The sequence below is a fragment of the Cyphomyrmex costatus genome, unplaced genomic scaffold, assembly GCF_001594065.2.
Source record: "Cyphomyrmex costatus isolate MS0001 unplaced genomic scaffold, Ccosl1.0 scaffold425, whole genome shotgun sequence".
NCBI lineage: Eukaryota > Metazoa > Arthropoda > Insecta > Hymenoptera > Formicidae > Cyphomyrmex > Cyphomyrmex costatus.
Genome location: NW_017278480.1, coordinates 379110 through 396891, shown reverse-complemented (window position 1 = coordinate 396891; position 17782 = coordinate 379110). Strand labels below are relative to the sequence as shown.

At 31.0% G+C, this 17782-nt stretch overlaps 1 protein-coding gene across 1 annotated transcript in view; it reads right to left on the bottom strand.

Moving 5' to 3' along the window:
* The window catches only part of LOC108777266 (uncharacterized), a 179700-nt gene that overhangs the window by 68777 nt on the left and 93141 nt on the right, over positions 1–17782 (bottom strand). The gene's annotated exons all lie outside the window — the stretch shown is intronic.

Below are 17782 nucleotides of genomic sequence, written 5' to 3'. Positions count from 1 at the left end.
AAAGAATTATTAAGAGACCATTTCGAATGTTCGTTTTAACGAATATTTTATGGATACTTGTACATCTTTTTCATCACGCAATCGAAAATTTATTTGCTTTGTTTGTCGAGTTTAGGGCGAAAGGACTTTTCGTTTAGACATTATTGGATGACATATGTACTGTGTGGTTTAGTCACACGAGCTCTCTTCCGTGTCGACTACATGGTGAGTCATTTGGCCCTGATAGAAATCGTGAATTCGAATATTTTACAGCGGGCAAGCCCTAATATCACAATTGAGATTAATGCTATGCTAATGACAGTGCTGGAGGTAATGATGTGATATATAATCCTGACATTTAGTCTTTAATCATTTTAGCACTGACGCATTTATGCCCTTTTATCAAGCTAAATAATGAAGAATTCCACACGTAATGAATAATTACAATGTAAATGTAATCATTTGTATTCGCATTGAAATATTTGTTCGCTTACTCATTAAATATATTTATGTATTAAATTTTACCGCACCAGCAATTACAGTAATTTCGTCGTGATGTAATTTAAATGAAAAACGATTCTCCGTATATTAAATTACTATCTTATCGTCTCAAGTAATAATTGTAATGCAACTACTTAAAGATTAAAGAATAAACTCTCGCATTACTGGCGTTTTAGAGTATAAAGTATAGTAGGCGCCAACATCGGGTTCATTGTAAGTAATCAGCTGCAAGATAAGTGTAACACAATCGCGTGCGTTAGTAGAGTATGTTAATTGCGTCAAGGTGTCATGACCGTGGCAAAAAGTCGAGAGTGATGTACTTAACGATAATAAAATCGCGAGCACAGATGGACAAATGGTACAATATTTATCCGAGGAAAAGACAATCTCCGCCGAAGAATAATAATTCCTATTATAAAATCTTATGATCGTCGTAACTGTGGTATGAACTTAGTGTCGGCATATCACAGCGGTAAGACATCGGCCATTGTGAGGAACGGAATCGTTCTTTAACTCTTGAGATAACAATCGATCCGACGACCCGCTCAAAAGACTCTTCGCGAGACATCTTGTCTAGATGCGGCCACATCGGACTGGAACTGAATAAGACTGTAAGAAAAAAGAAAATGCGTGGTAGCTTCAAAGAGCCAAAACCAGCGTCGCAGCTCGCTCGGCAACACGACTCGTGTTTCCCTCTCCGAAGAAAAATAAACCCGATTACACCGTCTACGCGCTACATTTACATAAAGCCTCGAGGCACTCTATTCCTCCTCCTTTCTCTCCCGCCGAGTTTACTCCTTTCCTCTGCTTACATGTGCATTGTGCGACATTACTTAAATAGAACATTGCAGAACAGTCACTGGTCGTCGTTCTCCCTTGAGTAATAGATATTTTTTGCTACTTTTCAGTTTTCCTTACCTAAGACGAATTGGACGTCATTTTCTTTGTAATTTTTTCACTGTTTCTTTTGCCAATCACTACTTTTAACGATCACCGCAAATGATCCCATACTAATTACATTACAGAAAATTGAATTTCGGTGAAATAAGTTTGTTTTTACATGTGTAGCTTACAATGTAACTTAGAATATAGTATAATAAACAAAAAACACGCAAATGCTCAATAATGCTAGTTTTTCAGCTATCAAAAATGCTCTATGAGCACAAGTTTTATATTTTTAGTGTACCATTATTAAAGAACTATTACTGTGTTCAAGAATCAATATCTATTATATTTTTGTTCACCGTATTATAAACTATAAATTACAACATGCATGAAAACTATAATAACTTATTTCATCAAGAGAGAAAGAGAGATCGAGACCCTATTTTCTATATGATTAATGCGGAATTCTTTACAGTTTTTAGAGAATTGTATGCCTGCTTTTTGTGTCAAAGATTCGGGTTTAAATCCATCCAGAACACGCATCAGATTTTATTTAATCGCCAGGTAGGTAATGACAAATCATCGAGAGTATCGTTGTCATGATAACCACTTTTAACACTAAACGTACCGAGATTTAATATACATATACCTATTTGTACTGTAACCGGTCAAATGACCTGTCGTGATAAATAACGCTAGGCTACACGTGTTTATCAGATTTAACAAATAAAAATATAAATAAATGGTGTAAAATTAATTGTATATATAATATTTAATAGAAAAAATCATGAAGTCAAATGTGAAAAAGCGATAACATATTATGCGAATTTTCTAATCAAAAGTTACAACCTGTCATTTGACCGGGTCGTGATACGTTTAGTGTTAATGCCGTTCGTAATCAGTGTTAAAAATTGTAGATTCCATATATCAGTAGGTACATGCAAAAGAAATCCCCATTAAATTGGGATTGGATGCCAGATCAACAACCTGCCTCATTGAATAAAGATTATTAAGAAATTGGAAGTGGAGACTCGAATGATGTGTGGAGGACCAACTTTCTAGAATGGCACGCTGCCTTACTTGTGCTGTAACGCCATTGAATTGAAATTGAATTGAATCCTTTGCAATCTGACATTAACACATATCACAGTAATTAAATAATTTTTTACTTCTCTTGCAACAAAAATTCATCGTTTTATAAATTATACTAGTTTATAAAAAAAAATATTTTTTTAGGTAAATATGTCGATGGGGAATCAGTTCTGATGATCTTGACCTTGATATATGTTGTCAAGGTCACGACCTTGAATGATCTTCAACAGCGACAACAGCCGTAGCTTACTAAAAAGTTATTAACAAAAAAGTTTAAAAAGTAATGTCTCATTTATTATATGTATATGTATATAATATTAAGAAATACTCCGCATCCTCTTCTACTAATGTAATAATTTTCTACGCGCGAGAAGCGTGATTATTTTCTATTATATTCTCTTCTATATTGTCACTATGTCTACCATTTTCCTCACCATCATCTGCGTCTCGAAACGAATCTTTTGAATCTTCTTGACTATTATCTTTTGTTTCCTCTTCAGATTCTTTGTCTTTATTCAGGAAAATATCTTCTTATTCTCTTCATATTTTGACTTTTCTTATAAATTGAAATTTAACACACACACACACACATCCCTAATTAATACTATTTTTTTATCTAGTTTATTCCATAATCTGAAACCGGAAGGTGTAGATCCAACAAGCAATTGGTACTTAATAGTTTCTTTAATGCATCTAAAATTTTAGCATAGATATATAATACACAACTATACAAATATATTTTTATTTTTTTCATTGTCGCATCTGATTTTAGCAACTTCAAACTCCATTTTAGCAACTTCAAACTCCATTTTGCTTTTATCTTATCGACATATTTTTTAATCTTTTCTTCTGTAGCGTTTTATTTACTTTTAAGCAAATACACCATCATGAAATGAGTATGACTGTCCATAAAAGAAATAAAATACTTATTACCATATCCTAAGAATTCGGACTAGTTAGATCACATACATAAGTCGGTGTAAATAATTTGCAGTGGTCTTTTTGTTCTTATTTTTGCAGTGTTAAACTTTGTTCTTGAATGCTTCGCCTACATTTTCCAAGCTTTTTGTGTATTAAATTCTATTGACGATAGAACTAATCCTTGGTCTATCTTCATAAGATCTTTTATGTTACCATATTCGATATGAATCAACTTTCTATATGCCACATTTCAGTTTTGTCTATTAAACCCTCTTTTAAATGTATCTCATTTCTTTCTTCAACTTTTATCTTGACTTGAAGCAAACTATTCTTTAGTTTATGACCTTTTAAAACAGTTTTGTCTTTGTAAATTATAGTCACTTCGTTTTTGTCAAACAATATTTCACCGCCACTGTTGATAATTGCACTCAATAACAAAAGATTTTTGCTCAATTCAGAAATATAAACTACATCCTTTAATTTTATAACTCTTAAATTCTACTTCCGCCTGATCCTTCTGCCTGATTCTTCCGTCGTTATCGATTCGTTGAACTTCGCAACACCAATCTTAAAGCTTATTTTCTTAAAAATTTTAATATTTTCTCGTTAGTTTGTTATATTGATTATAGTCTGTTAATCGATAATTCCTTGATTATCTCCTTCAGTTTTGATTGCAAGAAAAGTCACTTTTTCATTGCTTTCATTCTTCATATGTCCTATCTTATTACATCAAAAGCATCTAACTCGATTACTAACTATATTAGTTTTTACTTTGCAGTTTTTTGAGATATGTTCAAATGCATTTAAAATATTTCTTACCTGCTGCTTTAAACGCAACTATACTTTTTCCTCTGCCTAGCTTTAATTCTCATCTCTTCCGTTATTAATTAACTGACAGTTAAATTTTCCAACGTTTTATTGTTTGAAACGGTGGAATCTCAAGCACTTATAAAATGGCTATATTCATCGGGTAATATCCAGTATCTTAGAGACAATCATATTGTCATCTATTACAATATCCAAGGCATTCAGTTCATTTGGCAGATTTTTCAATTTACTAATATAAGTTGTAAGGGAAAGGATATCGACACTTTTGTCATATGATAAACTGTAGTAACTTTATAACTCTATAATTATAATAAATTATATTTTTACTGTTCATTATCACACTCAAAAATGATTTTAATCGTTTTTGATCTTCCTCTACATCTCGTGCAATTTTACAATTCAGAAGATGTAGAAGTGGCCTCCTGTCAATGGTAGTGATTAGTTTTTGTGCTACTGTGTTACTCTTTTTCCATACTATATCTGTGCATTCTTCAACCTGTTTATTTAAAGTCACTACTTTAAAAAATTATTTACTCGAAACAATATTTCTGTCTAAAACTTCGAAATAGGATAGGTATTTGAAATTTATTTTCAATCAAGATTGTGAGGGGCTGGTGGCCCACTTGAGGCTGGGAGCCTAACGTTTATTTAATTTCATCGCTTTCTCCAATAAGCACGGATAACCTTCAAGACATGAGGAGAGTACATTGTTCGCTGAACAAGAAAGTTAACTTGATAACCGCTCCAGGTACCTGTGAGACAACGGTAGTTCACATGGCTTGAAGTCCGCGCTGAATATCACGCAATTGATTGCGGCTAGTAGCCGAGCTTGAACATCGAAATTATAAGTTTTATTATTTTCAGTATCAGTTATAATTTTTGCTTAATTCTTTGTTCTGCATGCGATGCTGCCTATCAAGGAGATTCATTTTGTTCTATGTTTGTTGCTGTCAAGTTTTAACTACATGCTTACGAATAATTACAATTAAAATTAGTATATTACAATGTAATAAATTTTCAGATTAAAGAAGCCTAACTTCGTTTCGTTTGTGTTTTGCATTTATTTGTACATTACTTTATTGCTATCGAACAAACACGTCTTCACACAAAGTTCTCGACATTATGTTTTAAAAGATTTATTTATATATAAAAATAAAACAAATAAAATAAACCTTCAGAATGTCCAAATTTTTTGATTCGTTTGATGTTAATTTTGTTATTAAATATCACAGTATCAGCTCTAATTTATGTCCAATTTTGACGATACGCGTATTATTAGCTTTTTTTAAAACTAAATTAGCTATATTAACTTTACCATATTATATTTTTCAAAATTATAATATATAATTTCTTCTTGCTATATTTTAAACTTGCTATATTTTATATTCATAAACTTTTTTGTTTCACCAACTACAATAATCTGGTCCATAACCTATTTTAATCCAGATTCTAACGTAGTGTAATGTTAAGTTATAAATACTCGATTATAACTAATATACACATACTTTATAAATAATTATGTAGCTAAGAAGCTTTTGAATTAAATTTTAACTTTAATACAATGAGTTTTGTATATATAAAACCATGCGTTTGTTTATAGTGTTTACATAATATTAGTTATTGAAAAGATTTACTCATTAGAATTGTCTTTTAATAAACAAATGCAATTTTTTAATAACACGTGTGTGTTATAGTAATTCTACAAAAATAATTTTTCATAAACCTTTAGTGAGTTAATCGCAATTTATCTGAAAATAAAATATGTAATTCTATTATATATTATATCTATTCGCGTGATGAGCTCTCTGATAGCCACTGGAAGAAATGGATTAAGATCATACAATTGCTATCTGTAATTTCGTTATCGTCTGTTAGCGCATATCTAATTTAAAGGAATTAAAATATAATGTAACTCAAACTCGAAACGTAATTATTTTCAACAATGTCTATAACTTTTGATCTGATAAGCTACAAAATGTCCTAGTTTTAGCCACTTTTACTAAAATGATTTTCTTCATATGATTTAATGCAGGGTTCTCTTTTTTTAGCACGTCAGGTTTCTAAAATAACTGAGGTTTAATATGCAAAAAATGGTTTTTTTGCAATATTTAAATTTTTTTGTAAAAAAGTTTAATGTTATTTTGATATTCTGATAAAAAATCATGAATTTTTATCGTTCATCGTCTATAAAATACATGTTTTTAAATTTCAATGTATTTTTTATTTATTTAAGTTATAAAGGATTTATTATAAATCCAGACATTTTGCTAATAATAAGATAATGTCCAAAAATCTATAAAAAAAAAACATCTTGTCTGGTTCAAAATAATTTTTAGCTGTGAATTAATATTATATGAAAATGATTCTATATCATATGTGTATTGTAGCTCTCTATCATATGTATTCGTTTTCTATTTTGCCATTATCTATACTTTGTGCAAGCATGATATACTCGCGATTTTAACCAATTTTCTTTGTATTTAAATGTAAACGCAGCATTGGTCTTTCTATAAAAGGGGGCTAATTAAGGTCGGGAAAATTGCGCGGATGCAAAGTCAATCTATTTTAATCTGGCTTTAATGGCTTGAACTTAGATTCTAAGAAAGAGAGAGATAACGAAAGAGAGAGAGAGGAAAGGGGGGGGGGAGAGTATGTGAGTGAGACTCAATGCGATGGTCCGCCAGAGAATTGTCACTGATTATGCACGACGGAGAAGCAACTTTCTGATCTCGCGATTTCGTTACGTTAGTCGCGTACGCGTTAAGACTATATTATCTTATACGTATAAAGACGATGCGCATCCGCAAAAGATCGAACGAACAGTACCAGAATAAACTTAACATTATTAATATTACAACAATTATAATAACATCGTAAATTATCGTAGATACTTTGCGCGTAACAAAATTAAGCACGCTATTATTACTGCGCGATGTTATTATAATAATATTATTATTACGTTTAATGTAGACAAGTTATAAAGTTCCAACATTCAGAACTTCTAACTACTTCGCTGCTAAGCTGCCCCATTTCGTCCCCATTGCGCCCATCGAGGGTGTCGAGCGACTCCAAGGGAGAAACGCTGTGCGAAACGGTCGTGATCACAATTCGTATATAGATCACTTGCCAACACGCACGGCTTGGCATTGTTCGGCCAATCAAACTTCTCGAGGAATATGCCACAGCGATTTCGGGATTACGGGATTCCAACGAAGAAGCTTCCGACGAGAGAGACATAGAGTGAGGGGAGGGAGAGGGAAAGAGGGAGGGAGAGAGAGCTTACCGCGCGTTTCTCGTCGTAGAATGTGCTCCACTCGTGTGCGGTGAATTTCCCGCGTCGTTCCGGCCCTTTCAATCTGTTACGTTTATCTCGGACGATTTTCCCTACTTAAGCCTAAGTCGACTTAAGCTCCGCTCTCCTCCTTGCGACGGGTCAATTGTCGACGTTCGAATTCGCGCGACCGCCCTACGGAATTGACTGGTTGGTTTGCCCTAAGAGAGTTCGTCCAACAACACCCGTAACAAGACCACGTTGCGCTCCAGATGTGACGTCGCACGTTCTAGGTCAGAATAGTTCGAAACTGTGTATGCTGGTCGATTAATATTAGAAACAATATGTACAGTAACATTACAAGGAAGTAGCATGGTTATTTGTTTTCAATTTATTTATTAAAAAAGAGTCCTTATACATATATTTTTATTTGTTTACGTGTTTTGCAAAGTGTTCTTAGATATAAGAGAATTGTTAAATGTGTACTGGTTGTTTGAATCTATATCAATATTTTATATTATTATTTAATATAAGCAACATTTGATAACAGAAGTATGAAAATAAATAAAAAATGAGTAATGAAGCAAAAATTTTACAGATTACATCTTATTTTGCTAATAGTATTTAAAAAGACACAATTGATGTTAATGTAATTTTATTTTGAATTTTTATGTTTTTATAAAAAAAAAACTATTATCTTTTCATTATAGATTATATTGCAAGGAATGAAAGTAACTAGTTACTATATAACTGCCGTTAGTTACAATGTTACAATTAGTTACTTTTAATTATCTTATTGTAATAACGATTTGGTAATGACATTGTTAATAATGAAATTACCATTACAGTCATAAAAAATTGCAACATCAAATTGTTATTATAAAAAATAACTATAAAAGTAACGGAAAAGTAACTTCCCATTTCTTGATTATTATATTCATTGTATACATCATATTTACAATTATTAAGTAGATGAGTTGAGTAGTACTACGAGTTAATAAGTTAAAAGTTAAATAAAAAATTAAATTTAATAACTTTTACTTAATTTTTAATTAACTTTAAATAAATTATTCCAGGAAAAATCATAACGTGTACTTACAATTAGATGTAAGTGTAATATTATATAAGTAACAGGAATATGTTACGTTATTTACAACAACAAATATACAATATAATATACTTTGGTACTGTTCTATGATAGCTTTGAACACATCATTTCTATATTAGAAATATACATTAATGATATATTACTGCAATGTACTATAAACGCTTCTTTTATGTATTTCTATTCTATATATATATATATATATATATATATACACATACAAAATTCTGTGTATATGAAATATATACAAAATAGGCATAAAACAGTGATAAAAATTGATGCTACGTTGGATAGTAAAAGATGTATAAAAAGGATGTAGTGTCATGTATGTAACATTCAATTTTAAACTAATCATAAGCAATCTGTAGAACTGTGTTCGGAGAGACATTATTAGAGCTATTTGTGTCATTTCATTTATACTGTTTATTAGATGTAATGCTAATAACATCTCCTCGAATGCACCTAATAGTTGAAATTTGGATAAATTCAATGAATCTCTATAGTGTATATGTATCAGTTATATAATATTCGTTAAATTGCTGAAAGATCACAGTTGTATTAATGTTATATATGAGTTACGTGTGTGTTAAACTACATTGTTAAATTATTGCATATTGTTATGATTACATGTAAATGTAATGAAGAAGTATATCTTTGTCTTAAAGTACTGTCAAAATTATGTGACACTTACGAGTACATATCGTCTCTATACAATGAAACATATCATTGCTCTTTTTATGTGCTCACTAAATTATTAGATTATTCAGAAGTTCGTTCCAATTTTTTAGCTTAAAATTGTATATACAACATTTGCGTAAAAAATGAATAAAATTTAAACTTAAGAAAAGGGTTTTAAAGCTTAAAATCTCTATTTTCGAAAGATTACTACATTTTTTTGAGTTTGTGTGAATTTGGTAATTTTTATATATAAAAGCTACGAGCTGAAAAAAATAAAAAACTTTTTTTTCACTTTGTGAGTCTTTTACGTGTCCAAAAAAATTTGTGTAAATTTTCGACTACTTATTGTGAAAGCTTGAAACTTTCCCTACAAAATCATTTTTTAAAAATGTTCCTATGATTTTTTGTTGCTGAGCTATTCGCGAGTTAAATAAAAAAATATTTTAATTTTAATTGTTTATAACTCTGTTAAAAATCATCGTACCGCAATTAAAACATTAGATTCTTCAAGCTGAAATTTCTCTATCAAATGGTGTAATCACTAATTTTTTAAATGTACAATATATTTTGAGCTAGAAAATTTAAAACAAATTTTTCGAACAACCTAATATATTACAATTACGTTTTAATTTTTCTAAGAATTTTTAATTTAATTTAGTTATACCTTTAAACTTTAATTTATTAACTTTTTCCTTTTATATTAAAGCTTTTTTACCTCTCTAAACGCTACTATTACTTCCTATAAAATCTTAAAAATTAGAAAATTAGTTTAGAAAAGCTAAATGATTGTATGATGACATCATTGCGTTTCTAAGTCCGAAAAATTAATTCGACGCGTAGTTCAAATGACTACATATGTAGTCAGGCTCAGCAATTTGGCTCGCTCATGGGTGTGGAAATTTTGACCGAAGAATGAAAGGGCCAGGGATGGAAGAAAATAAATGGTCAAATTATCAAGAGATGACCTTTTTCGGTTTTATTCATTCTTTGTATAAATCTTAATGTCACTTGCAATTGCAAAATTTATCCTTATGAATATGTAGTAGTACGATCAAGTTGGGCAAGTTTGTTTTAGTTATTTTTGCATGATATTTGATTTTTAATCCAATTCTTTAATTTCTTGAATGAATTTCCACGCTAAGTTAAATTTTGAGTATGGAATGCTCCATGATTCCACACTATAGTTGCCGGGCATGTATGTAATATATACAATAATTCATATGACAATATTACGTTAAGATCTAGCTTCGACAAATATAGACATTATCTCTTACTCGTGTATTCACATTATATGATCTTAATAAATTATTTATTATTATTAAAAACTTTTTATTAACATAGAATTTTTTTTCAAAGAACCTGTAGGATGGTATTGCCATAATGGCAAACACAAAGAGGAGTACAACATTACTTACGTTTTTAAAATTTGTATTTATTTTTTGTTTATAATAATGTAAATATCAAAATACAAAAATATCTACGTAAAAAAAATTTAAATCAATTTTATTGTACAAGAAATATATCTTTGTTATTTCACATAATTTACAAATAAAATATCAAATTTATTTAATGAGCTACTTTAATAGCTTTATATCTACTTTGTAGCTTTTTGTTAAAAAAAATCGAATTTTAAGCAAAATTTGAATATTCGGACATAAAATAAAATAAATTTTCTTAAAATTAACTTTTTATTTAACTTGAGTTAATTCAATTTTAATGTAATTTTAACTGACAATAAGTTAATTTTTTGTTCAACTTTCAACAACTAAATTAATTTTATAAACTGTAAACTTTAACTTAATTTAGTTTAAATTTAAAAAAAACATTAACTTCCTCAATCCTAATCAGGATTATAAGGATTAAACTAATATTTTAATAAAATCTCTATCAGATTTTTAAAATCGTATCACTACAAGACAAGGATAATGATTAACAATAATAAAATAACAATAATAAAACTAATATTTATTAAGATATGAATACAAATGTCAATTTAATTCGATGTTCTTTTTATTATTATTTTACTTATTAATCATTAAACATTATATTTGACTTTTTCGATCAAATATTAAGATTAAGTATTAGTTAATTATATCAAATATTAGTTAATAACTCCTTTTATTTATTTTAAATTTTAAATTATTTTTATTCAGAAATTCGGTACTCAATAAAGAAAACAAAACAATTTGAAAGACTCATAGATTTGATTTAAACTGATCAATTAAAGCATATTACAAAAAGGTTTGCAATAATAAAAAGTAACACAGACAATATCAAATCTTATTGGATCGTGAGAGTTTTAAACTAAATACTGATGAGAACAAGTCGTAACGGTCAAACTGAATTTTGGATGCTTAATATAAGAATCTATCCTAAGTGATATATAAATTCACACGTATATAAATTCATCTAGATTGATTAATTGAAGAGTATGATAAAATTAATTTAAAATTAGTTAAAGTTAATCTTATTAAAATAATGTACAGAAATAATAAATTATTAAATTTAATAATTGATATTATATAAAAACGTAGAATTTTTTGGATTGTAATTAAAAAAAATAAGCTAATTTAAGGTAGATATAAAGATATGATAGGGAGTCAAAAATGGGAAGGGGGGATACTAAGTTTAATTAGTAAGGATAAAAAAAACGTTATAAATAACAATTTCTAATGTTTATTTACGAACGAATAAGAACTCGATGGAGAATATAGATAATAAAAAATTACTTAACTTAAGTGGTACGCATTTGATAACTCTTTCCTATGTTAGAAAAAAAGGTTATCATGTTTGTACAATAAACAGTTTAAAGTGAGGAACTTTTTCGTTTAACTTTTTTAATTTGTTTAGTTTTTGTGAAAAACGTTTTACTTGATATTTGAACTTTTAATTCTGGGCAAGCATAATGTATGGATAAAGTATCTATATGTAAGTGAAACAAAAGGGAAAACAATCAATGGGCAGAGCTTGGAGTTGTTATTGTCACTCTCTTGCTAGGTGTAATAATTAATGGTATGTCATATCGATTACACTTCTACGACACTATTAATATTACGCAAGATTCCTACTCGTCGAATAGTTTAATTCCTTTTCAACTGAAGCTTGCCAAGGCGTAGTCCAGCTTCCGCTTTAAAGACTACAGGTCTTGTTCTCCGCTCACGTAACCCATCTCCGTGTGCTCGCGTAAGAGAGGTTTCTCCAAACACACGACCGAAAGAGACATCGCGACGTCGCGTCGCCGTTCTCGTCCTCGTTCCCGAGCACAGGCGAGAAAAAGGAAACACGAGGACTGCTACGAGGGTACGTGACGCCTCGAGTGGCGCTAATCGGCATTCCCGACAGCAAGTCGCGCGCTCGTGGGAGAAGGAAGCAAAGAGAAAGGGCAGGGGGAGAGGAAGGAAAGAAGGGGTTGGAGAGAACGAGAGGAACTTCCCGTGCAGTAATTTTTTCTCCGATGGACCTCCTCCGCGACTGCATGGCGTCGCTTTAAACGTACGACAGTGTTTCCCAAACTAATTTCGCCGCGGAACTTCGAGCCTTCTCCAAGGGTCTCGTACATTTGCTCACATTAATAGCACAGCCAAGCGCTCCATACGGTGTGTCCCCGTATGTCACCTTAACTATGGGCTTTTCCGCTGAGTTGGAAACGATTTTTATGGGAAGCTACACGTCTTCCGTCGCAAGCCTTTAATTTCTATTAAACGTTTCAACTCCTGAATCTCTAATTAAAATTCCGTATTACGGAATATTAATTAGAAAATTCCTTGTGAAATCGATCTCCCATCAATTAGAGTGCTAATTTGGTTGCTCCTACAATTATTTTATTTTTCAACTTTTTATTTCAAGAATCAACCTTAATCAAACTTATAACCAATCAACAATTGATTATGCATCCCACTTTATTTTACTGTAATAGTTTTCTATCAAAATTTTTACTGAGAATGTATAAAACTTAATTAATTTTACAAAACTAAGAAGGGCAAAGAGCCAAACAGTTTTCAAATGTATTTTATATTAATTGACTTCGATGAATTTTAATTATGGACTTGTTGCTTCTTTTGTATTTTTGATAAGGATCAATTTATACTTATTTCAACATATGATTCATTCTATACCGATTTATATGAAGATTAATATTTAAGGATCAATTTTTAATGGAAGAAGAATGCGTTTATTTTTTATGTTAACTTTATTAATTGTAACATTGATAATGACCCGATCGGTGTCGAAACGTCTGTCTTTTTGTAATTATTCAAGCGTTTTATTAAATTTTATATATTTAATATTTTTCGATAGATTTATTTGGCTCTTTGCCCTTCTTAGTTTTGTATTGTTTTATACATATAGAGCCTTCTCACTAATTATTTTAATTAATTTTAACATGTGTAATTGTTAAGTCTGTATTGAGAACAGGATCCAAAGAGAAAAGGGTCCAGATACTCTTCAGAGTTTGGTCATACTCAACTATTTCCTAATAATAGGGCATTCCGAATTAGACAAACATGATTGTGAAACATTATAACTGGGCATACAACTTTTTTGCATTTTTCTTGTAAAATGATACAAATGAATAAACAAACTAACAGTTTTTGTCGATGTCACATTTCGTGAAGCTGCGTTTAGATACGTCGGGAGATAATTTCACCGCGCTGAATATACATACGATATATCAAAGTCCGCCAAAATTCCAGATAGCGCAAAATTCTAATATTTTATTAGCGTTTCTTGTTAAGTGACGATATATTTTGTTATAATATGCGTCCTCTTTCATGGATAATAGCTTAAAATTATACTTTACAGCAACATTCGATGTAGACGTTCACGCGTTATCAGCTTGCTATAAGCGCTGCTTTTTATATATCCTCTCCAATACAAAGCAAAATATTACCGCCATATTTGTCTCCATATCGAGACTCTTATTTAAAGATCTCTACAAGAATCAAATGTTTATATCTTATTTTATTTGTATTCTTTGTCAAATAAATTTTGTATAAACTGTACAGATTTATCCAGTATGTCAACACACACATATTGATATTATATATCATTACATTTTCGATTCAAGTTTGTTTATATATATATATATTGTATTTGAACAGCTTGTTAGCTGACGAAGACTGTATATATTTGAAACGTCCTATTATTATTTAATATTAAGAGATCGGCTATTATATTATTTACTATTTTTAGAGATTTTTTGTTTTTTGTTCATTTCTTTAGTCTTCTACCTTTCTTATTTTGTTTCGCATACACAGGCTTGACTTTTATTGAATATTTTGAAGTGCTATTTGTTATTTCACGAGACGGATTATTTAGTTGTCCATACTCGTAACTCTTGGTATAACATTTTATTTCTATAAAAAGACGCAGTTTCAAAATACCCGTGTTCATTCAAATCAGGAAATCGGATTATCTGGCGGTGATACACGTTGCATATATTTCCTCGGAAAAAATGGAAGAGCAGGAGCACGACGTTACGCAATATCAAGCAATTCGATATTCGAGAAGATACTAATGAGCAACGTTGTAACGGGCGGCGTGTACAATGAAACTTTTTCAATGACAACTTTGAAAACTACCAGCGAGCATCTTCACTTCCAGCATCTCTACCGTCGCGCGTCGCCAAGTTCCCGGCCGTGCCGAAGGTCGTCGCGATGGATGAAAATCCGGGAAAATTTTGCGGGTGAATTCAATGTATTGGACAGATTTATTGCTCGCGTGACTGTCATCGATAGTGTGGAAGTTTGTTCTGCGTTCGAGCCACTCACCCGGTACAAGACTGAAAAGATTAAAACTTTCCGTGTCCATTCTCGGAGGTTCTTACAGTCATCTTTGCCGATACTTTAAGTCCTCGAAGAAGATGGATATCACGATATGAATTTTCGCTTTAACGTCCCGCGCATTCGCCGTGAATTCACATATGTTATCGGTATTATTGACTGCCGCAATCTTGCCGTGGGAATAAAACGGAGAAGTATTCGAAACTGCGCAATTTGTCAATTATAGACATATACAAATCTCAAATCTCCTCTACGTTTAAAATTTCTCTATTCTCACAGTTTTCACAGCAATATTAATCTTCCAATTAGTGATGCTACAGTCTTTTAGATATCATCGCACTGTTTTTACAGTCATGACAAAACAAACAAATATGCCGTATCGCGCGATGCAACACACAGGAGTATGCATCGCAGAATCGCCGAAACATTGTCAGAATCTTGCGCAATCTGGAATTCTGGTGGAGCTTGATATATTGTGCATTCCGCGCGGTGAAATTAACTTCCGACGTATCTAAACGTAGCTTTACGGTACATAATACGGATAAAGGCGAGGAGGGGAGGGGGAGGGAGGGGCATAGCACGAGTAATTAATTAACTAACATATATACAATTACGATCCATTAATGCCACGTTAACGCGCGCCGTTAATGCGCGTACGAGACAGGTTTGCAACCTTGTCGTAGCACCATTAAACCTCGATGAGTTTCGTATTACGAGTACTTTACCGTTTTTATTATGTTATGATGTACACATACATATGACACACATCATCATCACGTATTATTTTACCGAAGGACCGTAAATTTCGCCCAGTATATACATTATAGTATGTCTGAATACGATACTACGGAAAAAAGAATTAACGTCATCTAACTTGCTAGCAAGATACGCGCTGCGAAAAATATATTCGCAAAAAATGCAACGTGCAATCGTACGCGCTCAATATTTCATGCGGCGTGAGATAGTTTCTCAGTGGATCTCGTATCTCGTGTAATACTTCCTCATGAGATATATGTATAGAGAATGCGTTTTAGAAATTCATTTGATGACCTAGTAAAATAGTTGCTGATTGCTATCCTTGATAAAGTTCGACCAAGATATTGGCATGAACTAATTACAAATGTTAAATTAGTAATACGCTTCAACTTTGCTATATTCCAGATCTTAAACGTTTATGCACGAATGAATTAATGATTGATTAGAATTGGATCAAGCTAGCTATCCTAATCAAAATTTATCAAGTGCCGTCATTTATAAATATATACAGGGTGTTCGGAAATTCAACCGACAAACTTTCAGAGATTGTTGAGGACACCAAAAGGATCATTTTTTTGCAAATGGATATACGGTCGGAAGCGTGTCATTACATATACCGGATAACTTTTTATTATAGATCGTTGAAATCATCTAAACACCCGCTATTACAGTAAGATTAAAAAAGTACAGCATACCATTTTAAAAAATGGAGGTGATCTTGAAATCTCCGAAGCGCCTCCACCTAAAAAAAATTATAACCAGCATATATTATGGTCCTCTTGATACCGTATAACTTTTGTATTACAATATTTTCATATCTCTAAAAATAGCATAGATATTCAAGGCGAACAAAATTATTGCCCCACCCTGTATACATGCAGGGTGTATCATTTTAATTAACGCACTAAAATATCTCTTGAACAATGCATTTTAGAGAAAAATGTTTCAGACAAAAGTTATATGGTTTAGAGGGGGACATAAGGTGGTGCTATTAGTTCGACCTTGAAAGGTTGTTTGAAGATCACGTAAAGGTCATCACCAATTTCTTAAATGGAATTCTCTATATTTCATTGTATATTCTTGTAGCTTGTCTCTAGAACTTTCCAAAATATTATATTGAAATTATTTTTCATTAAATACTTTTCGAGTTATATTATAAGGCACCAAAGGTACAGTACTATCGGCATTAACATTATCCAAGATGTACCACGCGGAGGTTGTCCGGTCGGATTTACACCTCTTTTGTATGTGTGTTTGTGTGTGTGATTGTAAAAATAAAACCAAGCTTCTGGAAATTTCACTCTCTCATCCTGAGGATGTGCGTTTTGTCTATACCTATAATATTAGACGTTCTTTAGATGTTGGAGGATGTTTTTGTGCTAACTGTGAACACACTTATAAATAGGCGTGTACATACATATATGTCGTTTTTATAACATGATTAAGTAAATATAGTAAAAAATGCTTAAAACGTTTCGATCGATTAATCGTTAAATACGTTATATTAAATAAATTATATAAAATGTCAGAAAGCATGAAAATATCCACGGAGAAAAATAATATTTATGTAAAATAAGGAGGAAAGTATTTACATAAATAGGTATTTACATAGAATAAATATAATGTAAAAATAAGCTTTCCAAACCTTATCATTAACTAAATAATTCAATTATTTAGCGTGCAAAAATATCTCGCTTATAAAAATAGAAAATCCGTACCATAAGATTCTTAGTAAAATTACAAATAACATTTACATAAAATTATATACAGTAACTATATATGTATTATATAATCTCGGAAAAAGATCTAATTTCTACAAATTTCTGCATATAAAAATTAAATTCGAAATTTATAATAGTAACATTGCCAAGAATTACCAAGGATTCATATTACTTAAATTAAATCCGCATATACCTACATACACTCTTGTTTACGTAAATTAAACAATTTTTCAGGCCTTTTACAATGGAAAATGCATTTTTAGTA